At 41.4% G+C, this 25,293-nt stretch overlaps 1 long non-coding RNA gene across 2 annotated transcripts; it reads left to right on the top strand.

Moving 5' to 3' along the window:
- Window positions 1-1,770: 1,770 nt before the first annotated feature.
- Window positions 1,771-22,295, top strand: LOC137468230 (uncharacterized). Of its 2 annotated transcripts, none has more exons than XR_010995816.1 (2): window positions 1,771-2,188; window positions 21,671-22,295. It is a non-coding gene; the product is annotated as an uncharacterized lncRNA (long non-coding RNA). The 2 variants fall into 2 exon arrangements; XR_010995817.1 differs by lacking the exon at window positions 1,771-2,188 and adding an exon at window positions 19,004-21,150.
- Window positions 22,296-25,293: the final 2,998 nt, after the last annotated feature.

Genomic DNA, 25,293 nt, shown 5'->3' with positions numbered 1-25,293 from the left:
AGCTGCATTTTTCCCCTCAGTGGAGTTGGTTTTGGGTTCCTTCACAGTGTCAGTTCTCCATTGCTCAGTGAGAAGGAGACTCTCACTGCCACCTTTCCTCACTGAAGCCACCACCAGGTCTCTTTTCTGCAGCCACTTCTCTTCAAAAAGCAGTTGGAGCTTATCTCAGTGATCTGTACCTTGCCCCCGATTAATTCTGTTGGAATTGACCGCCAGGTTCAAAAGTTCCTGGGAAAGTTACGTGTCGTGTGAACATGGCAAAACCTCTTTTCCTTGGGCAGCAGGCTGAGAGGTGCCTCTTTGGAATGAGGAATTTGCTTTCACTGCCTTTGAGACATGGTGACCACATCCCCTTCCTCTGACACGGCTCACACTGACCCAGGGCCAGTAACCAGACAGGTCCTGGTCAAGAGAAAAAGTCACTTTCCTCATCTGGAATTAGACTGCACTCATAATTAAACAGAAATTATGGTAACACTACTGAAGATGGGCATTGAACTAAACCACAGCTGACCCAATCTGACACTGTTAGAAGTATCACAAGTCACCTTTCAAAATCAACTTCCAAAGGTGAAAAAGTCCCAGGTAAGAATAACTGACAACATCAAAAGAGAGAGGAATACTTTAAAATTACACAAACCCTTATTTAATGGAGTTTCTTTAGCTATTCCATGCCATTCTGCTGATTTTCCCCTTCCTTGTGTACCGTGTAGCTGTGTCTTGATTGCATTACTGGAGGTGTTTATTTATTTCTCCCCAGCTGCAGCTTTTCCTTATTGATGAGTATGGATTAAATTATAATAAATGTAGCGGAAATCTTTCCAGGATGCCTTTATTGAAACTTTCTTAAATTAAAAATGTCTTACAGGGGTTAAAACCAGGTAATGAAACCAACTGAAAATTCCAGTTATCTTTTCATCATTTGCAACCAGATGCTACATTCATGCACCTATATAGAGAAAAATAATTAAAAATCACATTATAAAGACAATATCAAAATGCAAAGCACCAGCACAAAAAAAAAAAAGAAAACTAATTACCCTTTTATTTTCCTTTCATGTCTTTCTTTCCTTCCTTCTTGAATTTCTCACTCTCCTGTCTTTTGCACAAGATTATTAAGCTCTTTTGACTAGATGGGTGCCAGCCCAATAGAAACTCCAGAAGGGCCCCACAAGGCTGAGCAAATGCCCAGAGGAATTTTGGTGTAGATAACTGGCAGGGAATACTTCACTGAGAGGAAATCCTGAGCTACACCATCTCTGCTGGATGCTGAACTTGGAAGTGGTGGTTGCAGCTCTGGAAAGATCCCTCAGACTCAGCCAGGCAGTTTTCTGGAACCGCTGCTGCGGAGTGCAGTGGCAGTCAAAAAGAAGCCAAAGCAGTATTGGGTGTGTCAGGAGAGCTATGAAAACAAGGCAGAAAGTGTCATTTTGCCTCCACATAAAACTCTGGTGCACCCACAGCTGGAGGGCTGGGACATTTTAGGCCTTCCCATTTCCAGGAGGATGGCAAAGGAGTTTGCAAAGGAACAGAGAGAGAACAGCAACAAAAACAGCCCAGGGATGAGCCAGCTGCCTTGCAAGGAGAGGGCAAAAGGCTGTGACTTGTCAATTTGCAGAGAAGACACCTGAGGTAAGGTACACTTGAGGTTTACAAAAGCATGAAGATGAAAACTGAGTTGTTCTTCAAACCCTGCACTACTGAAACTAAGGGATGATCCATAAAGCAAGTTGGAAGGTAGTTTAAGACAGAACCTACTTTGAAAAATATTATACACACATACTGGATAGCAAACTTTTTGAGAACTTGCTGCCACAGGAAGCTGTGGACACCAGTAATATCAGGAGGTTCAAAAAGGAATTAAAGCATTTCAGGAATGACACATCATTATAAAAATATCCTGGGTAGATAGGCAGGGGTGTGCTGTGGAGCAGGCCTGGTACAACAACAGTAGGTGCTGGGGAGATGGAAGCTTGCAGGTTGTGACCAGGCTTTCATGCACTTTCAAAGCTATCTCCTACTGCCACTGCTCTTTTTTTGTTTTCAAAGGTGTACATTCAGTTTTCACTACAAATTATACAGTCAGCTTCTCCACATTCAGGTGAATCCCCAGAGTCAGCACCCCTGGAGTTCAAATAATCTCCTTACCCAGGAAGGCGATGTTACTGATCTCAGTCTTCCCTCTCAGGTAAGAAGGACTAGGTGAATCCATTAGGGCATTTCTTATGCTCTCAGCCTCTTAGTTTTATTCTGTGTTTCATTTTTCATTCCAAACTTTGTCCTTTATTTTGTCCCCATTCTGCCACCAATTTATTTTCCAAACCCTCTTTATGAGGTTTAAAATACCTAATTTGTCTTACTGCATTTCCCAGGTCACTGTTTATGTGCAATACAAAAGCTGACAAGTTTTACAGTTGAAGGCTTCTAAGACACAGCTATGGCTTTACCACTTATCCTATAGCCTCAGGGTAAGCTAAGTTTGCCACATTTTATAACTTTAGAAGAGAATACTAATTCTGTAAGTAGTTATTTACTAAGTATTTCATCTTCCTCTTTCTCATCCAGCTTTTTTGCTTTTTCTCCTGGTTTTCTCAGCCTCCTTTATTTTTTTCAGATGGGGAGTCTCTTCACAGAAGAGTGAACACACACTGCCCGACCATTTAGTTACTTCCCACTTCCTTCTCCCTCTTATGCTTTCCCTTTCTGGAGTATTGTGCTGGCACTACATGATTATTCACACCCAAACTTCAAGGTTGTTTTATACTTCATGAGTAAAACCACCTGCAATGGAAAGAGTTGGTATTGACTTCCTGATTCAGACTGGCCAAGTTACCACTGAAAAAATTCTTGTAAACTTTTTACCCACAGGAATCCGAGCCATAGATGGTTTGCAACAGATCTTTGACATTTAGCAGAAGAAAAACTCCTGGGAGGGCAAACGTGTAAGGTTTTCCATGTCCCATGAAATTCTATTCAGGTCTGTCAGAGGGAAGAACTGGGAGAAAAATGTCCTTTTTTCCTCTGGCTTACATTGGCAGCAGCACTCTGACAGCCATCCAAGGGGAATGGCCATGGGCATCCTCACCCCTGGCAGCGTCCACAGCATTCACATTGTGCTGGGAGCCTGACACTGGCTGCAGCTGAAGAGCTGTTGTGCAAGTGAAGTTTGGAGACAGCAGAGAGAGAAAAAGACTGCCACACTTTGTAACAGCTCTCTCTAGACCCAGTACACAGCATCTCTCTGATCACTCCCTTTATGGGCTCTCCCTTGTTTTGAAGACATTTCAGCCATTCTCCCTTGATGACCACCTGTGCACTGCACAGGGTCCAAATCTCAGCAGAGACTTCTGTGAGTAGCTTGGGGCCTTTCCATTTGGAAGGAAAAAATGCTTCCACAAAGACAATTTTTTTTCCTTGGGAAAAGGCACTTATGTGCTGAGTAGGAAACTATTTTTGTAATTGCTGCCCTATTTGCTCTCACTATTGGAATGTCAGTGGAGAATATAACAGAAGGTGGGAAGAAGTGAGAGAAGGATCTTGATTTAAGGACAGGAGAGTGACACATAGGTGAGCAAATTGTTATTTATGCTGTAGTAAAGTATGGTCCTCAGTGATGCTTTGCCTGGTGTTTTTACATCAGGTCAAAATGCTCAGCTTCAGGCTTTTTTGGCCATCAGTGCTCATCTGGAGACAAGACTTGCCCTCAATTTTCTCTCAGCTCCTCAAACACATCTCTCTGCTCCTTCACCAATGTAAAATATGTTATCATAGAAGCAGAGGAAAACCAAGGATCATGGAAATATGTCAACACTTTCTAAAGAGCTGCAAATGCCTGTTCTAACCTCATCTTATGCATGATGACTCCTAATCAGAAGCTCTGTCTGATGCTGGTGATGTCCTTAGCGCAAGGAATACAAAAGAATCTAGCAGAACGAAGTTCTCAGGATTATATTTTTACCGTAATTTAAGAAGGACAAAACTCTAGGAATAATTCATTTCTCTGTGAGGAAAATAGCCAGACGTAACACATGTTGCTGACAGTCCACCCAAACCCCTGCCCTGTAAGAGGCACAGGGACAGAGAAACATCTCTGAGGCCAGACCAGATCAGAAATGCACGCTGGTGTCCTTCCCATGCTGTCACCATTCAGATCCCTCCGTCTCCCTTGCTGTTTGAGCTCTCTCTCAGGATTTTCCGTGCCATGGTGTCCATTTTGTGCTGCACACCCACAGACTTTGGCTGTGCCTGTGCTCAGTCATTACAGATTTCAATAAAGGGCACCTCTTAGACTAGAAGCTTGAGTTCAGTCATAATAACTGACTTATTTCAAACAAGGGCTGGACAGGGCCAAGTGTTTTCTCCTTTCAGAAGACAGGAGATGTTGTCTAAAAAGCTTCTAAGTACTTATTTGCAGTAATTGTCAGATCAGTGGGTGAATCCTACCATAAGTGGAAAAGCTGTGACTCACAGTACTAAGAGGCTTGACTGGGGTTGTGTTGTCCTTCCTTTGGTGCCTTTGGTTGGAAGTATGAAGATAATCAGAGAGCAGATGGGGCCCAGAGTAGCTGTACCTGTCCAGAAGCATGTCAGCTCAAGGATGTGAAGGGCACGAAGACCAGGAATGAATTACGTACAGGAAAAGTCACTTGGTTAGCCTCTCTGTGCAGATACAGCCAGTGCCCAGCTGGTCAGGTAAACCAAGATTTTGACAAACTCTGGTCAATTCTGTTTTCCCATCCTTTAGGTTTCTAACAAAGAATCATATACAAATCTTCTCATTAACTTTAGGCCTCAATGGTCTCCATCTGAGCTAATTGTCTGGGTTTCCTGTTCAGACAGTCAGCAGATAGAGACATTTCTGAGGCATAAACACTCTGGATTTGCTGGGGAGGCAGTAAGGAGCTCCAGCAATTTTCCCTTAAAAAATAGAGATTTTTTTGCCTTTGATCTTTGAAAGGGGGATGCTTTAAACACTTCTGTTAATATAGTAATAGATGCCCTAAAAGAAAAGGAGAAGATTACTAGCTTTTTTAAAAAGTAATGAGAAGAGTATTTTTTCCTTGTCTGGCTTTCACAGAAATGAAAAAATGTCTCCTCAATATTTCCGTGTTCTGGAATCAGCAGGCACCACAGAGTTTGATAGGGATCTGTCTGCCTTGGAGTGTGAGCTCCTAACAAGAGCAGTGCTATTTGTAGCTCGTATTTAACAACTGGTTCAAGCCAGAACCTCTTAAAGACAAGGTTCTCAGCAACTTCCCTCTGCATCCTGAAATTAAACATTACCATAATAAGGAAGTTCAGTTCCTAACTTAATCTAACTTAATGAACAAGCACATGTTCAATTAGTCTGAGGTGCTCTGCACTGATTCATGGAGTTGGAAATATCTCCCAGAGTATCAATACTCTTGCTGTCGGATGGCAGCAAGGCTGTTAGCTCCACTTGTGCCACGTCCTGAAACAAATTCATCTCAACCTGCTGCAGCTCTTGGCTGTCAGAAATTCTCAGGTGAAATGGTAGTGCTGGGACTTCTCCTTTGGAGAAAGTGTCATGTATTCCTCTGCATCTGTCCACCTGGTGTGTCAAGTTTGTCTCTGGCCACAGGATATTTCTTACAGCACCATTTCTGTTTGCAGTCATTGCTCTTCAGTCGCACAGTTGTTTCTTATGAAATGGTGACAGCTCCTGGTATCCCAGATTATGCTTCCCTTTGACCTTCCTCCACCTCATGTTTTTACCCCTTGTAGCTGTTGGTTGCTGTGACTTTGACATGAATTCCTGGTAAGCACTCAAGAGCAGGCACTCTTGTTTTCAGTTTTCAGTTGAATAAAATGTAAGCAAGTAACAAGTGATGTTACAATGGTGCCACTCCATTATTAACAGCACTAGGTACAGATCAGAATTGGCATCCATTCCTGTGTATTCTTTAATGTTTTCTGCTGGCCTGTAGAAGCTGGAGATGATGGAGTTTATGGTTATATGACTAAACTTATATTTCAGAACAGGATGGTTAAACAGGACCCCGATAAATGTCCGACGTTCCTGTATCAGGTATGCCAGGCCTAGCATAAGGGTTCAAATTCGGCATGTCCCTAAGCTGTTATCTTTTCTAGCAGCACTGTCCCAGGAAAATGAGAATACTCTCAATACACATCTAGGATAAGGGACTGCTGACTGCAGATTTTGCTTTCCAGCCAGGACATGCAAGCTCGCTTCTCCTTTGCATTGGGAGCAAGTTCTTGCTGTATCATATGACAAGTCTTACCACTTCCTTGATGAAGTCATTTGTTTAGGATCAGGACAAATCTCTATACCCATTTCTTACTTTTTTCAGTCCCTAAATGAATTTCTTTCACTCATTTTACAATTTTCCAAAGACATCTTAAAAATGACCACTCCAGTCTCTTTCAGCATCCATCTGACATGTAAAGCACTCCTTAATTTGAGCTTGATAAAGATTATCAGTAAAGACAGAATAATATACTAGGCACAGTATGTAAATAGTTTTAATTACATTTTGTAAAAAACTTGTTTGTAAGAGCAGGTTTGACAAACAAAGTCTGTATTCTGTGTTTACTGTTTTTTTTTTTTAATCTACTTGATTCATGTAAAATCTGACTCTGGACCTTGAACCACAGCCCAGTTTTTAAGTGGGTGAGTGTGCCTGCAGCTACCAAAACTTTCCTAGGTTTGCATTTTACTTGCAAATCATGTTTCTGTAGCTGAATGTTGTTCTTCAAAGTACTACTTCCCAGGTCCCTGTGGCAGACAGTCAATTTCAGCTAAAACTTATCTCTGGGGAATGAGAGCATGAACCTTTTTAGTTGTGGTGCTGGCAACTATTGACACCCACATGCAACTCAAAGAGAATCACAGAGTCACAGAATGGCTTGGGTTGGAAGGGACCTTTGAGATCATCTCATTCCAACTCCCCTGCCATGGGCAGGGACGCTTTCCACTAGGCCAGGTTGGTCGGAACTCTATCCAATCTGGCCGTGGTGGAATGGATGTGGAATGAGCAGCCACAGCGTCTCTGGGCAGCCTGCGCCAGGGCCTCAGCACCATCACTGTAAGAGAACTTGCACCATTGTCATTCTTGGAGTGGGTGGGAGAAAAATTTATGTTGTGATTACTTTCACAGACCTCTCACTCCTTCAGCTTCTCAAGAGCTTTGTCACTGGCAGTGGCACTTGTCTCTCGAGTGCTTTGCTGTGTCCTCTGCTCTGCACAGTGCCAGGGTTAGGAAGCTGGTTCTGGCAGCTCTGTCAGGCACAAATTTGCATGCAACATTTGTCTCTCCAAGGAATCTTTAAACTCTTTCTTGTCTGTCAGGCTAGGTATACTAATGATAACATCAACCTCCCTCGTGTGATCATTTCCTAAACTATTCTAGAAAATGAGATGGATTAATGAAGACTTATTATTTAAATTGCTCAAGGTACTCGGCTCATTTTTGACTGAACACAGGAGCTTCTGCCATGACTACTACAACCAGAATGGATGTCTATCAGTCCCTAAGCATCCAGCACACCCCAGTTTTAAGATTATATGCCTTAGTTTAAACCTCACAAACTAAAGCAGCTATGACAAAATTTCTGAGAGTGTGCTCACATGCTAAGCTCATTGTATATGAAAGCACAAAGCTGTGCATGGGTTAATTTGCTCCCCTGAAAGCTCACTGATTTCAAATTGCCTCGGGTATCTGTGCAGTCTTCAGTGAAGTTACACCCTTAGTTTTATTTTGGTCCTGGGCTTTATTCTGTAAGCCTACAGAACCAAGATGTTTGAGTGATTCATTCCTGTCTGGTGTCTCTCTGTCTGCCATGGCTTTACCTGGCTCTGTGCACCAGCTCTTGGCATTTTCCAGAGCTCTGGAAAGCTGTGGTTCCCTGCCCTGGCTGCTTCACAGCTGCTGCTGTCAGCCCATAGTAGCTGTGGCTCAGAAAACGTTCAGGTCTTGCACTTTGAAGTCTCTGGATGTCACTCATAACTAATCACTCATCTCTGAAACACTCTCCCCAATGCTGAAAGTGTTTACAGAAATAATTTACTGTGGATAGGCGAAAAACTGCTGGCAATTTAGAAGTAATTAAAATTTTTCCATTTCAACACTTGAGGATTTCCACCTTCAATGCAAAAACATCACAGGTCTCAGCAGCTGTCACCCTCAGCAGACCACTGTGCTGTTACTCAGCATAGCCTGCTTTTATTGGAATTACATTTGAAATAAAAAGTTAAGGTTTTCAAAAAAACTTCTGATTTTTGTTTTCTTGTAAGTTTAACCTCTCACTTCAAATAAGAGGAAGCTGGTAATATTGTTTGCCCCATTTCTTAGATACTGGATTGTGCATTTGCCTGACTTTTTATTTTACCTTTTCCTCTTTATTCTTTGATTTTCCATGTTACAAAATTGACACAGTAGCCCAAAATATAGCAGAAGATTGCTCATGAGACTATCTTAAATTAATCTAATTAAAATAATTGATTAAACTTCGTTCTTGACTAAAAATTAAATATTTTTTTTCTTCTTTGTTTGACTCAAGGTCAGTTTTAAGCACCTTTGTTATTCTATGACAGGCACAATGTCCTGGAAAACATTTTGAGGAGAAATAGCACGGAGAAAGCTTGTTCCCACACACTTCTAAACCCCTGGGGTTCAGTTCTGTAGCACAGTGAAAGATCACATTTGTAATCCGCTCCTTAAACTTGGGACCTCTAATATGTAGGGCTAAGTGTGTATTTAAGTATCTGAAAACTTTTTGTTTTCTGTTTACCTGAATCCACCCTCTGGATGGTGATAATTAAATTCAAGTACCCTCTGAAAGCATGCCTGGCTCATTTTCAACCACTACAGTAAAAAGACCTTTCTCCAAGGGGGAGATAATGCAGGGGAAATATTAACTGAGGAATCCCCCACCAAATTCAGTATATATCTTGCTCTGGATCATTTCTTTGCTGCTTCTTCTTGCTGCTGAATACACCAAACCTTTAGCATGGACCTTCAGGTCATGTAGACTGGTCATAAACATGAAGAAATTATTACTCCCAAACACAAATCTATGTAATTTTTTCTCCTGTCTATCTAAAACACTCAGTGAAAAGTTATCTTTACAGTATGACAGGCTGTTGCCAGGCACTCAGCATGAATGATCAAACAATTTTACTAATCTGTTTTTAACACAACATACAGAGGTAAGGAAGAATTATGTCCTACACAAATATAACACAAAATCAGAATAATATTTTCTTATTCAAGTATCAGCATGCGAAAAAGAAAAGAAAAGAAAAAGTTTGCTCTGAAGTCAGCCATTTAGATATTTTGGCAGAGAGAAAATCAAAAGTTCTGCTGAAATAAGGGAAGAAATACGTGGAACATGGAGATCAAAGCCAGCCTCCACTGTAGGATAACCAGCTGTCATTAGCTGGTCTCTCTGTGATGCATTTATTTAAATACTTATGTATTCAAATAGTAATTGTTCTACATTTCTAAAGCTCTCTCTCTTCTATTTGCATATTGGTGTTGCATAATTTTGAATGGGACTAAATTGCTTCACTAATTTTGACTAATATTTTAAATGAAGCTGCCAAAAAGTTACAACCCTAATTTACCTAATAGATTTGCTTCTATGAACTTTCCTTCAAGCTACTGCCTGAGTAAATATATTAAAAGTTCAAATGGTGTAATTTATCTCAGTCCTTCTGCAGTTACAGTACTGTGCAATACTTCATGTAGTCAAAAACCAATACAGTGCTAAAATGACAATACTGGAACAAACTGTTCAGATTCTTTAATTATGTCAAATATGTCAAGATTTTGAAACTAATATCTGCAGCATATCAGTGCTTTAATACTATCAAATTCTGCATTTGAGAAGGAAGATACACATTTGACAAAAAATGTTTAAATACATGATTTCAAGGACAACTTAAGGGACAGGAAACAGTGGGGGCTATTGAGACAGAAACAAGAAAAATGAGTGGTGTAAAACATTTGTTCTGCAAGAATATTTGGTTTCTCATGAGAATTTCCCCCCAGCCCAGAATTAGAAGAGTTAAAGTTGAACCCAGATATTTGGCAACTGTGCCCTGCTTGGAAATATTTACAGAATTCTAATACTTAGCAGGTGGTAAAATTTTCCTACCAAGGATCTTCAAGCATTTTAGAAAACCTTATTAATCAGGCTTCATAAAAAAATTAAAGCGCAGCTTTTCCAGATGTGTCTGCTCCTGGAGGTGGGTGGTTTGAAGCTGTGCCTCTGCTTGGTGCTGCCTGTTCCACCCAGAAAGGAAATCCTTGCAAAGCTGTCAGAGTATTCAGGGATGTGCAGAGGAGCAAGACGCTGCTTGCTCTGTGCTCAGGTACCCTGGCTTGTGATGCTCCGGAAGATGGAGGCATGGAAGAAACCCCCAGGAATCAGCACTGGGACAAACAGAGACCTGGCAAATCTGTGACGTTGTTAAGCACCACCTGCACTGGAGAAAGGAGAGAGATGTGGAAAGGTTAGGAAACTTACTGAAGGTGACACTGCCAGTAGCTGGCAGAGCCGGAGCAAGAATCCAGAGTTGACTCTGAGCCTCGTGCCTGCATCACTGGGCTGGCTTTTATTCCAGGAAGCTACAGCTCAAATGGGAAATGAGAGACACTGCAAAGGTATTAGACAGCTGAACAGACTGTAAGAGCTCTGGACAATCTTGTGACTACACCCCTTGTGAGCTTTGCTAACTGCTGGGTAAATTGGATTAAACAATTATGAATAGGTACGAGGCACCTAAGAGGATATAATGTGGTAGGAACAAACATTTTTCCATCAAGGAAGATGCAAGATTTTCTACAGAAATTAATAATAATAAAAATACTTAATTTGTGAAAAATTCTTTGTAGAAACCTGTCAAAAAAGCTAGTTGTTGTGGAAGAAGAGAAAGTTGTTATAGAAACAATGAGATTCAGAAATGTCAGAAGATGTGGCAGAATGGCCTGAGGCTGAGTACCAGTACTTGGTGATTAATGTAATTTGCAATCTGTAAAAGAATGGTCAGTGAGGTGGCAACGTTTGCAATACGACAAAATTGTCTGGGATAATTAAAACAAGAGAAGACCAAAGAGGACTACAGAGATAGCTAAGCTAGGTCACTGAGCATCAGATGAAAATTAATGTGGGTATTGCAGTTTGGAAGAATTACCTGAACTGCTGTCAGAGGTCAAAGTTAATGGCAATCAGTAAAAAGAAAAAAAATGGAGTGAAAACGTTGGTGCAAACCTAGGAGTTGCATGGGAGAATTTATGGATTTATATGGAACAAATCTGTGGTATATTTATTTGGAACCCTTAAATTCTACATATCACTTGAAAAGAATGAGTGGCAGAAAATAAGAGTTTAGAAGCCACTGGGAGGAATGACATGGGAACATTTCCATATAAAGGATTTTCATATTAGGATTATCTAGATAAGTGACTATGTAGCTGTAGAGTGCACATTAAAAAAGTTAAGGGAAGATATTTCATGCTCTTGTATTTTTAATTGTGCTACAAGAGCAAAAAGATGTTCAAACAATCCAAACATCAAACAGAAAAGATAAAAACATCATATTTAACTGAAGACAGAATGGATAATAGGTAGCAATGGATGCAATACTGTACTATACTTTTGAGGCCAGGAGTAGAACCAGATGGAGGCATGTAAAAGATATTTATGTCCTCAATTAGAACATACTAAATGATGTATAGAACTGAAGAGAAAGGAGAGTAAAAACAAACCTTAAGGAAATGGAGTGGCTATTTCATCTTTGCATTTAAAAAATTGGATTTTGTCTTCCTGATCTGAAGCACCAGGGACTGTCAACAGCTGCTGACATGATCCTAGATGAGCTGGTGTCATTGAATCTACCCATTTGGAAGTCAAAGGTGCTAATTAGAAGAATCAATATGAACAACAGAAAAAAAAAAAAAAAAAAAAGCAGACTGAGCCACTTTCATATTTGGGGTAGTCAGTTACTTCATTCTTTTTAACCAGGGAGTTTATTTTCACAAGGGGTGTATAAAATTGACCATAATAATTAGTTTAGGCAGTATGTTTATACTTAGATTCAGGTATTTCTGTTTATAAGGAATGCTTTTATGGATATTTTCAGTCTCAGTCAGCAGGAGACAGTCAGTATATAGGCACAGAGCAGCTCCTTTATCAGGTTGAGGAGCTCATGACCTATATAGCCCTGCCATCTGCCCATCTCTTACGCCAAGGTAAATCTGCCTCACTAAACTACTTCATAAAAGAAAGGAAATGCAGCTAAGGCCAATTTATTAATAACCAGAAATCCTCAACTGTCTTATAAACATCAGAACAAGGATCAGAACAAAGTGGTTTTGCTGTTGCACCATGACCACGGCTGTAGATATCTGAGCAAACTAGAGGTCAGAAATATTTCCATTTAAAATAAATCATCATTTGCAGAATAGCAGGTTATCCCACAGAGCCACAGAGCCTCCTGTCTCCATCTTTGTTTTCTTCCTGTTTTAGTGGCTGGGTTTTCCATCCTGCAGCAGAGAGCAGAATGTCCCTCAGGTGTGTCCCAGCTCATTATCTTGCCCTTTTGTACTGCTGAGTTTGTGTATTTTCCATTTCCCTGATAGTGTGGATGTCCACAAACTAAGAAGTCTCATGAGCTGTGTCTTGTCAATTGATCTTAAATTTTGATGGGCTCAATGCAATGTGAAATAAAGGCCATAAATCTCCTGGAAGACAGCTTTCACTTTCTGATGTAATTGGAATGAAGGCAAAAATTAAGCAGCACAGATGTGATTTTTTAGCATATATTGCCTTCAGAAAGAGATTCACATGTCAGGGGTGCTGGGCAGGCAGAATACATAACTAAGGGGACCTCTGTGGTGACCCGAGTTCTTCTGGTCACATAAAACTCAGCAGCACCTCAGGTTAGTGGCAGAAGTGACTGCCCTGGCTGCCAAGCTGTGAACCCCCATGTGCCTGGGGCTGCCTCTGGCTGAGTGTAACTGGGTATAAATAACCAAGAGTTTCCTGACCCAGATGTTACAGAAGCCTTTCCCACACCCTGCTCTTACTTAAACACCTTATTAAAAATAGTCACTTTGCCCCCATGAAAGAATTGTTTCAGCAGAACCTTGAAGAGTTTACATTTTTCTCATAATGAGGGATAGTTTGTTTTTAAAACATAGCTCAATTGGCACTTAAAGAGTTGCATTTAAGTAGCTTGCTGTAGATCTTCAGTCCATACCTATATATTTTTTCTTCTTTTTTAATTTCTCCTGAAAAGCAACTGGTTCCTATCTTCTGCTGTATTATCCAGTAAGTAGGGACTTCTGCTGAGGATGTGCCAGTGTTACAGCTTCCCAGTCAGGATCACTCAGCTGACAGCTGCACCACAGCGGCTGAGCTGGGACCCCTTTGCTCTCCTGCCAGAGCTGATCATTCTCCACTGCTGTGCTCCAAAGGCAGTGGAGTTTGCTCAGACTCCACCGGGATGGAGAAAAAAAGAGGTGTTAGGCAGAGGAGAAGACATAGGCATGTGTCTGCTTAGCCACTTGCTGCTCTACATTGTGAAGTGCACTCCATGAATGCACTCTACCTCTGCCAAAACACCAGTTTGTATTTCCACAGCATTCCTGGAGCCATAAAAGTGTCATTCCACACCTCCTCAGGTGTTAAAGCTTATTTAAAAATGCCTTAATCTCCTATGGCATGTTATATCTCTTGCTCTAGAGACCTGAAGTTGACTGGATATAAGCTGGTGAATCCTTATTTTGGGATGTTCACAGCTGAACTCCTTAAATTTGAAGGGATTCTGCACTGAGAGCTTGGTCTCCTGTTATGGAAACAAGGCTTATAGTTATACCCAGCCTTTTCTTAGTTCTGTACTTAAAACTAGTACTTACAGTATTTCAGAGTTAATTTCAGGTTCTTAATACTCCTAGGCTCTTTTTGTCCTCTCTTTGGCCCAAAAATGCATAGCTTTATTCTTTAGTCTTACCTATAAATAAAACCATTTTTCTCTTAATCCTGGTGTCTGTGATACTCTGTCTTTATCAATCCTGATAAAGGTACACCTTTGAACTTTGAAACCTTTTCTAGAGAATATTCCCATATTTGTCTGTGTGCCTCATTCTGATTTTTACCTAATTTCTTACATTTTTCTCATATTTCCCTACCATCCCTTCTCCCTCTGCTCAGTTTATCCCACAGCCCGCATGAGCCTCACTCAGCCAGTGTCTGTCTTATCACACTTCACTCCCATTGCCAGGACCTTCTCTTTAATGGGCAGTTCAGGTTTCCCGAATTTCCTAATTTCCCTTGGAGCAATCTTTTCTGAGAAATACCACCCCTTTTAACTCAGCCATTACCGCCTACCAATAGCAGGGCTTTGGGGATTCTTTTTTAAGCTCTACCTTTGTTGCGTTTAAACTCCATTGGTTTTAATAGCCGAGCCATTAAAAAGTCAGAGAGGGAAAGCTGTAAGAATAACACACAGATCCTTAACTTGGCTCTTAAGGGAGAGTGGTTTCTAAACACCAGAAGTATTGTCAGTGGGACCCTGCCTGGAAACACTCCAGCCCACGGTGTAGGAGTTTTTTCAGGGTGGCAGCGGGGTGTGTGCAGTCACATCCCTACCTGTGCTTGGGCTTACATCCTTGCTGTGGCTCGGAGCCGCTGCCTGGCACTGCCAGGGCCAAATGCCACGAGCAGGAGGTCACAGCCCACCACGACGAGGCACTCGCCTGATGTCAGGGTGAAGAAAGGGCCTTTCAGCTTCTTTAGGTCCGCATGCTTGTGCTGTTCAGTGCCCCCTTGCCTCTCCCTGTACCTCTCCTCTCTGCTCACAAGATTGTTTCTCACATGGTGCCACAAAGGCTTTTTTATGACTGAGTGATTGGAAGGTGAGTCTCACCTGCTCTGATTAGATCTGGTTCAGCAAGGTTAAAGCAGCTGCTTTAAAGATTGTCTGGCAGACTGGGGAAGGATCTTCTGTCTGTCTGTCTGTCTGTCTGGGCTGACTTCAGACAATCCCCTTCCAGAAATCCAGCTGGTTTGATAAGGATTCCCAAGAGTCAGGCCCTGAGTTCCCTGTTCCTGGGTGGGTTAGCCCTCATTCAGCCTGGCTCTTGTCATCCAAACGTGCCGTGCACTCAAGAAGCTCCTGGCCAGAAGTGCTGTCAGGGCTCTGGAGCTCTAAATTGAGACAAGGTTATAAAACTGGGGACTGGGGGCTCCGGAAACCTGCCTGTTGTTCCTGTGTCAGATGTGTTGGTTTGTGGGACACCAGCTCAGCAAATGTATCTGGGAAGAGAAGACTGAGCTTCTCTATAGCTTGTGAATGACCAGCAGCAGCATTTCTGAACTGGGAGCGCAGTTAATGATTTTCAGTGAGATTCCTGAAGTCCAGTGATTGCTAAAGACACCCCAGTTTAGGCTCCCAGGAGTGTACACAGTACTCCAAAAGCAAAATGTAGCAAAGGCTAACATTTGTCTATAAAGATTTGGTAACTTAGTCTATAAAGGAAGTAGACAAATTCAACTGAGAATTGCAATTTCTAAAATAATTTTCTTCTATAACTGTATTACAGGTTATTTTATTGGGAGATGCTGTTTACACAGAAATAAAAGTATGTAATTTCAAATTTCATACCAGGCTATTTAATTTCATAATGAGCAAAGAAAAAAAAATTGAAATATACATAGAATAAGTTGTTTGTATCAATGTGAAATGGCAAAACACAAAACCCAACAAAGTCCCCTAAATAAACAGCCATGGATGAAACCCTGTGCTTAAAAGTCAATTGCTTTTTGATGAGGCTGGAAGAAATGTTGTTTTTTCCTCCAGCCTAAGTACTGTCAAAAAGATATTCAAATATACATGCTGGCTGGCTGTTTGGGAGGAAGATTGCTACAAGCCTTGCTTATCTGGGTATTTGTGATGTATGTGTTATGACATCATCTCAAAATGTATTGCTGGCAGTAATGGAACTTTGTAGAAGGTATGGAAGTTCCTGTTTATATTGTTTGAATTTTTCTGATTTATCCACTCTACTTGGGGATTCTTTTTTCTAGCAGCCTTGGTGGTGTTTTATGTGTATGCTATCATTGGAGATATAATGGGTGAGCATTGCTAATGGGCACAGTGAGGCGAGTGCCAGTAATATTTACAATATATTTACAATATTGGACAACTTGCAGGTTATCTATTCACTATCAACCTGCCTAATATCCAAGTGCTAAATCAGAAGAGGTCAGTAAAGGAAAATTACATGGGAGATGTAACAATGGGGAAAATATTATTCCCTAAGGAAAAATAGCAGAGTGAGAAAAAAACCTCAAATCCATATGCCTGGCTTCATCCAGTCTAGGAGTGTTTACTTTTCCCAGGACTTGAAATTAAAAAAAGAATGCTTTAACCTCACAATTCTCATCCCAGAAATAAGAAGTGGGTTTACAGCAAATAGAAACTGATAACTACACAGAGAAAGAGGTGGGGAGGAAGAAAGGTGCATCAAATATAACAGCTTGTTAATTCAGGGATGTGTAGAAGTGGGAACTAAGGGTGGTAGAGTTTAAACCAGGGCAAGGAGATGTACTTCTGTGGACATCAGTCACTGTGTGAGCGCTCTTTCCCAAATACCTTGTGTCTTCCAGGACAATGAATTAGCAGTGCTGTGTTTCCTGGAATCGGTTTGAGATGTCAATGGTTGGGCACTGTACTGGGTTTGTGTGGCCAGTTTTAGGAAGCAAGGGGGCTACGGGGGTGGTTTCTCTGAGAAGCTTCTGGAAGCTTCCCCCATGTCCAGCAGATCCAATCCCTGACAGCTCCAGGGTGGACCCGCTGCTGGCCAGGGTTAGAAAAGGTGGTAACACCTCTGGGATAACAAATTTAAGAAGGATAAAAAGTTGCAGTGCAGATGTAATTGCAGCCAGAGGAGAGCAGGGTGAGAACGTGTGAGAGGAAGAGCCCTGCAGACACCAAGGGCAGTGCAGAGGGAGGAGCAGGAGCTGCTCCAGGGGCTGGAGCTGGGATTCCCTGCAGCCCATGGTGACACCCTGGTGAGGCAGCTGTGCCCCTGCAGCCCAGGAGGGCACAGGGATGCAGAGATCACCTGCAGCCCCTGGAGGAGACCCAAAATGGGGCACGGGGATGCTGAGAGGAGGCTGGGAACCCATGGGAGGCCCGTGAAGAGAGGAGCCCACCCTGGAGCAGGTTTCCTGGCAGGACTTGTGACCCTGTGGGGGACCCACACTGGAGCAGGCAGTGCCTGAAGGACTGACCCCGTGGAAGTGGGGCCCACGTTGGAGCAATTTCTGGAGAACTGTTGCCTGTGGGATGGACTCACCGTGCAGAAGTTCATGGAGAACTGTCTCCCGTGGGAGCGGTCCCACACTGGAGCAGGGGAAGGACTCCTCTCCCTGAGCAGTGGCGGGAACAACGTGTGATGAACTGACCATAACCCCATTCCCCATCTCCCTGTGCCACTGTGGGGAGGAGGGAGAGCTGGGAAGGAGGGAGGGGTGGAAGTTGTTTTTACAAATTATTTTTGCTTCTCATTATCCTGCTCTGATTTTATTACTAATAAATTCAATTAATATCCCCAAGTTGAGTCTGTTTTGTCTGTGATGGTTTTTGGAGAGTGATTTCTCCTGTCCTTAACTCATGAACCATTCACTGTATTTTCTCTGCCTTTCCACCTGAGGAGGGGAGTGACAGAGTGGCTTTGGTGGGTGCCTGGCATCCAGCCAGGGTCAAGCCAGCACAGTGCTTTTGGTGCTGAAACCTGGGATCATGAGGATTTTGAGATAAGGATGGTGACTGGGAGAGATAATGAGCAAAACATGGATTGAACAATATTAGAGTAGGAAGATCATAGGGAGCTTCTGTTGTAATTGTGGTGAAAGGACAAGGGGTGGCTTTTGTGTAAATTGCCCATTTTTTTCTGTGTTGTGTTGATGTTATTTTGGTTTTTATGTGTGGGGAATTTTTTTGTTAGTTTCTTGGTTGGGTTTGTTGACATACATGAAAGTTGTGTGATGAATGTGGATTTTAATGATAATTCTTAAATAAATGATTCACAGAGATGAGAGGTGGAAGGGGAGACACAGGGAGGACAGCAGGGAGACAGGAGAGTCAACCTCTGTGGTGCAGTGATTTTATTACCTGATTTCACCTGGATGAAGGTGCAGAGAGCCATACCCATCACCTACCAGTCCAAAGAGAAAAAAACTGACATTTTTTCCCCTAGGGTATATATATATGAAACTATGAAACTAAATAATGTGAAAAACGATGTGCTTAAAGCACTGTGTATATTTTAATAGCAACTGATTCAAATTCTAACACTGTTGGTAATTTATTATGAAAAATATAATTGCAATCTAGACAAGAGGCTTCTTTGCTGAGTTACAAATCATATTAAGAGATAATTTTTACAAAACCAAAATTATAATCATCACTATTATTATTAAAATGGCATTGCTGCATTATAAGCCCTCATAAAAGCAATGCTGTTTGGTTTATGAAAACCTCCATGTAGTTCCCTGTACTCCTACTACGAAGAATTTGAAAGAGAAAGATTTTAACTTTCTATAATCAAAGTCCAGCTTTTTACCTCTGGAGTTTTTAAAAAATGCCAATGCCAGGTTTGTTGTTTGGGTGTTTTGGTTGTTTTTGGGGGGTTTTCATTTGTTTTTGATTTTTTTGTTTTTGTTTTGGTTTTCATTTTGGTGTTCTTGTTGTTTGGTTTTTGGTGTTTGTTTTTTGTTTGTTTGTTTTGTTTGGTTTTTTTTTTGTGGGAGGGTTGGGGGTTTTTTTTGGTGCATTTTTCTGTTTGTTAGTGGGTTGTGGTTTTTTTTTATTTCCTTCATGACTGTACTTTTTTCAGCAGCTTAGTGCTGTTGTGGCCCCTGTGCCTTGGGATTTGCCCAGAAGCCATCCTGGTAGGACACAGGACAGATGAGTTTGTCCATCAGAAGGGGGAAGGTTCTTCTCCACTCAGCCAGGACCTGAGCTTGGGTACTCAGGTTTGTGGATCCCAGGTCTCTCCTGAAAGGAAGACAACTCTTAATTGAAGAAATGCAGGCTTTATTCAGGGAACATCACATTCCCATCCTGGCTGCCATTGGTATCAGGGTCCTTAGTTTAATCTCTGAACCTCACCACCAGGAGATCAAATTTACTTCTGCCTCTGAGTTTGTAGACCCACGCTGGACTGTTGCATACCTGGTCTTATTTCTGGGAAGAAATTGAAGGAGCAAACCTTTTCCAGCACAGCTTTCCTCTCCGTGGCACACAAACCCCCTGGAAGCACAGCAGGTGCTGCAGTGTCAATAATTACTGCTTTTTTGCAGTCGTGCAAGTGTTAGAAAATGGAGCCAAATATTTCCAACCAGTTACTGACCACAGGTAACAAGAGTGCAGGATGAGGGAAAGAGCAAGATTCAGCCTGACGCTGCACACTCCTGTTCTCATGTAACCAAGGACACCAATATCACTGTATTTTCCCCTAAAATGGTTGGTGCCTTTGGGCCTGCAGCATACAGGAGCTTGTGAAGACACGGCTCTTGCTATCCCTGAATTTTTTATTTACTGAGCATCACTGGCACACCACTGGGAGCATCCTGGCAGTTGGCACTTTTAGGTACCCTAATTGCCTTTAGGAGTTATGGATTAACTTGTCTCCTTATTCTTATACCTCATTACTACATCACACTCCAATGAGAGTCTGCAGTATGTCTCTCTAGCTTGAAAAAAACTAATAGTCAGATTTAAAGTCTAGGGAAAACACAGTTGACTGTATTTTTTATTGCTGCCTAAGCAATTATTTATGCTGTATGAAGTGACAATTATAGGCTGCTCCTGAGAACAGTTGCCTCTATTCACTTGCCCATATCACTGCCTGCAAGGGGCACCAGGGATGAACCTGAATGTAAAATACTCATCAAAAACATTTTCACTAACACAAGATTACCCCAGACTTGTGCTGGAAATTTCACTTTTCTTCTCTGGCAAGAATTTCTTCCATGTATTGTTAAATTGAATGTTCTAAAGCTTGTATTGTGTGGTGCAGAATGTTGAAGCTAAATACTGAGTGCAATCCAATTTTGTTTTGTAAGTTTCAGTTTAGGGTTTGAAGATGAGTTGCTGTAGCTCATCTGAATAATGGTTTTGTTCTTAAGAAAGCTAACAGCAGTGCTGTCCCAAAGCACCAAATTAGGAAGCAGGAGAGCATGTAGGAGTTTAATTTGTAAGCTTATGATGGGGCACAAAACCAGCTCATCTGTTAGGAACACACAGATAAAAGACAAAACTGGTGGATCTAATAACCATGTTCAACAGTAAAGTGTTTGGGGACTGTAATAGTTGGAAAATTACAGAAATCTCTCTAGGTTTCCATGAAACCAAAGCTGCTTTGGAGAAGGAAAATATTTCCTAGTATGTTCTGCCAAAAGGAAAATATTGTAATTATGATTAACAGATGAACTTATAGAGGGAACTAGCAAGTTAGGTTAATTTTCATTTTTCAGGTAGTAATGATTTTTTCTGTATTTAGTAGCTCAACAGAAACTCGTTGCAAAAATGTCAGAAAACATTCTTATGCCTTATTGAGGAAAATAAAGATAATTTATATAATTGAGGTTCATTTGGCAAAAAGTACTGAGATAATTGTACCAGATTTTGATTAGCTTCAGTTACCACATTAGACATAAAATTCCTCCTTTTCTTCAAGACTGCTCTCCCACATGGCCTCTCATGTGTGGCTTCAGCCTTCTGTACTCATCTGTTGCTGAAGCTGTATGTTTTGTTGCAAATTCTTTTTGTTGCAAATTCTTTTTGTTGCAAATTCTTTTTGCAGATTCTTCAGCTGCATGTTTTGCTTGCAAATTCATTTGGTTTAGTGGTAGAAGGCTTTGGGGCTGTCCTGGCCTCCTGATATCTTCTAGTCATCTTTTAGAAAAGTAGCTTTGAAATATTGTGCTGTGTTTGTTCATTTCTTAAAATAAGGCTATATTAGTTTTTTCTTTCATGATTCCAATGAGTGAACAAACCTTTCAAGAGCTGATAGAGGTCATGTATGTCCTGAGGCAGTGTCCCACCAGGAGAGTGCACAGGGCCATGAGGAATTTCCACTGGTAGAGGAGCAGGTGACCTGTGTGAGCCCACATTGCCATATCCCACCTCCTCTTCCTTTCCTTTCCGTGTTTTTGACTGCAGACCTGTAATGCTGGTAATCCCTAGAATCTGTTCCCTGCCAGTTCCTGCTCTGATTAGCTGAGAAAAGAGGTGCTGAGCCCATCAGATGAACTTTCTGCCAGTTCTGCTGCCTGCCATGAACTTGTTGTTTCCACTTGTGTGGAATATCCTTCTTGAAAGATTTGGTGCAGTTTACCCCCATATTTTATTTAATATGTTTTTGTGGCAAAGTGTCACATGTTCCTGTATGTTAAACATTTTCCAGATGAGAGGAAGAGTTTTTAAATGTGATGCAAGAGTCAAGCATCTCTGAAGTTTGGGAGGCATCAAGGCTCTGTCTGCCCCCAACCTCTGGCTGGCAGCATCTCGTTACAATGCAAGCAGGCTTCTAAACATAGCAGTGGCTAATTGCTACCTAAAAAAAAAAAAAAAATCTTTAACACTGGGAAATTCTCTCATGTTGCTTTACAGCTCTGTCCAGCTGGCAGCACCTTCACTTGAACCGCAACGACAGCAGGTAATTGTAACAGAGCAGTCCCTGTCAAAACAAGGAAGATCTACTGTGCCACTGGATAATGAAATTGAACAACTCATGCAAGCAATAAAGAAAAAGCACTGCTGGAAAGATGGAAAGTCATATTCAGGCCTTTAAAGACTATAAAAACAGTATGGGAAAAGAGTGGGCTTGAGTGTATCACTGCACAGCAGAACTGTGCTCACCAGCAGCATCCGTGGACTCACTTTGCATCAGGAATTCTCACTGAGCAACTGTGGTGTTCATTCCCAGCATCATTAGCCTTCCTTCATGGAATCCCTTGGTGGAAATTCCCCTATTCCAGTACACTGGCAGTTTCTGAGACCAGTCCACACCAATTTAAGAAATAGTGTAAAAAACAACAATGAAATATATCATGTGTAGTCTTCCTAAATCCTCAGAGTTAAAAGGGAGTTTTTGCTATTTGCTTTGCATTAGTGTTTTTCAATGCTTTGTGATCTCTCTCTCTCACACTATTCTTTCAAGTTATACAAACTTCTACCCTTTTCTGGAATTATTTTATTTTTTTATGCCTAGCAATGTGAACTCTATCAATAACTATGCCTTGTGTGCAAGTCTGAATATGTTTGTTTTCTATTTTACTGACACTGTCCTAGTGCTGGCTTATGTGAAAAAGTAATTAAGGAACATCCATCTACCCACTGTACATGAATCATTATTTTATCTATAATGCTATTATACCTTTTAATAGTATCTGAAGTCAGTGCTCTTGCAGCACTGTGCTGGAAGGGTGCTCAAGTCGCTTTCAAACCAACTCTCCCAGCTCGGTGCCACCAGCTCTGAGCACACCTGGGGCTGCCAAGCCCACCCCAGCACAGAGGCAGACCTGCACTGCTGCACTGCCAGGAGCAATTCCAGCCCCCTCAGCCAGGGCTGCAGTGGGGCTGCAACTTGAACTTTCCACTGCTTCCCCCTGCAGCGGGTTTGTCACCTAATTCAGTGACAAATTCACCTAATTCGTTTATTTGTCACCTCATTCAGTGCTTGTTTATTAGCAGCTGCCTCTCTTTCTGGGAGCACTTTTGCCATATGTTCATGTACACTTCTCTTTTCAAAGAATGTGCAAAGACCAAGTTCTTGGGTGTTCTAGAAACACCACACATAAATTATAGTATGTGTATACATGGGAAGGAAGGACTGTCCTTTCACTTCATTACTCTCAGTATCTTTTCCCTCTGGTAAACCACATTTTTTTAAAGGACCTTCCAGTGTCAATATCCTTAGGATCACAGCAGGAGCAGACGACTGTGACATTGTGAGAGGGAAGAGGTGGAGGCTGCCCAGTTCCTCGCCCTCTGAGCTGTCTTGGCCCTGCTCCCCCTGGAGTTTCTATTTTTATTTCTGCTCCTGGGACTGAGAAGAAAAACCAAGGGTTGTGTGTCCCTCTTTGCAGTTGCACAATACCACTTCCAATGAGGTCCTCTGAATGTACTGGATTTTTATCTAAGATTTAGTGTCAGAGGCATTGTATATTATATTATTCACTATGTAATGACAGCAATTTTTTACTATTAATTGCTTTTTCAACTTCATGGTATTCAGGAGTCAGAAAGTACCAAAAGAAACAGAAAAAGCAGAAAAACTCCTTATTTTTCTGAGGGCAACAATCTAATTTTTATTTAAAATTTCATTATATATATAAAAATAGCATTATCTATAATGACATTTTATATATAGTGTGTGTGTGTGTATGTATATGTATGTATTCTCCTGTGTTCAGCTCAGGCAGCCTACATTAATTACTCAGACAGTGTCACCATTAAAATCTTTACAATTTTGCCTTTGAGAGAACATAAGATTACCATACTATTCCTTAGGTGTTTTCTTTCCTTAACTGAGGGAATGCTTTCCTTATATTAACTACCTGGAAAAGCATTTATATAGATTTTAAATGTTGACAACTATAATGTTTACAATGTCTGCCTATGATTAATTGCACTTTGGCAATGTGTATAGAATGGATACAAGCTATAGTCAATAATATTTCACTCTTTGAGGCACGTTTCACAAAAATAATTGCTTTTTGTATTTGTGTATTGGTCTAATGAAATGAACAATCTCAAAGCATAGGGCAAGGTCAAACAAAGCATCTTCAGCTTCATCTGGGGGACACCATTGGGGAAAATAATTTATATTGCTTCAGTCCCCTTGGATGAGAGAGGATCTGTCTGTCCCTTATTCTCATCATTCCATAGCCCTCCTCCCTTTCTCCACTGTCTCTTGTTCTCCCCTGCCAACCTGTGCTCTGTGGCTCTGTTGGGTGCAGTGAGAAAGTTGATATTTGCATTTATTTAAATACATACAAATTATAAATTGGACAAAGGGTGTTTTACCTGCCATCACTTGGAAGTTTTAGTTCTGCTCCTGGTAGCTGTTCTCAGATTACACAAGAATATGGTTTAAAGGTATAATTTTTCTTCTTCTTTCACTAGCACTGCCTGTAATTCAATAAAGCTAGGAGTTTGTTTTATTTAGTGTCAAAAAACCGCTTTATTTTAAAATGAGTCTAACTTAGACTTTGAGGAGTCTCCAATGGCAACTCCCTGGAGCGGAAGCACATTTTGAAGAATGTTTGCAGAGCATTGGGCCAGTAGCTGTGTGCCCTAAGCACTCAGAGATTAAATGCCTACATGGCCTTTTGGTTGCTGTAGCATTATTGATGTGGAATGTGGTGCAAAAACCTGTCAGAAATGTGCAGTGTGAAGGTTGCTGGAAAAACACTGCTTTCTTCTTGTGCAGCTTGTGTTTTTGCTTAGAGGTGCTTTTGCAAGTATCTTTTAATGAGGAGAAAACACAACAATTAGATGAACCAGTCGTCTGTCAAGCTCACAGTGTGGACAGTCAAAAATTAATATAATTTAGATACAGGCTATAAATGCCTGGCAACAGTGAGTTTAGATTGACAGTGTGCATTAATTTGCCTTCAGCTTTTTCTGTGCAAATTCCTTCTACATCGTATCTGAGATTGACACCATGTAACCTTTCTCCTGGTTGCAACAGTCAATATCCTCCCATTAAAATCAAGAATTCCTAAAAAAAAAAAAAAAAGGAAAAAAAAAAGCAGGAAAGAACGCTTTGGATTCACAGGAGTTTCTACCTCTCAAAAAGACTTCATTGGAAGCATTTCTTAGGCAGCAAAAAAATGTCACAAATCAGTCCCATCATCCTCACTGTTGAAGCAGCCTGCTCATCACTGAGCAATGGGAAGGAAGGGGGAAGGAAAAGGGGACAGACACCGGGAGCAGGCTGCAGTGCCACTGCCATGTGCAGCTTTGTTCTGCTTGCCTGCTTCATGCCCCTCAAGTGAAGAACTCAAGTTTAGCCCCTTGCTGGGTCTGCAGCCTGGTATGATTTTCTTGGGAGTGCACAAGCATCAGGCGCTGTGAGGGCTTTCCCTTCAGGATGCAAGTCACAAACCATGAAGTGTTCTCCCTGCCTTCCACAAGGCACCAGGAGTTGACATTCTGGAATGAGTCTACGTTCAGGAATGCACTTTTCCAGTCAAACTGCTAAATGAATATGCTCTGGCATATGTGTG

This window comes from Anomalospiza imberbis, chromosome 2 (genome assembly GCF_031753505.1).
Source record: "Anomalospiza imberbis isolate Cuckoo-Finch-1a 21T00152 chromosome 2, ASM3175350v1, whole genome shotgun sequence".
Taxonomy (NCBI): domain Eukaryota; kingdom Metazoa; phylum Chordata; class Aves; order Passeriformes; family Viduidae; genus Anomalospiza; species Anomalospiza imberbis.
The sequence above is the reverse complement of the archived record's forward strand: the minus strand, read 5'-3'. Positions and strand labels throughout refer to the sequence as shown.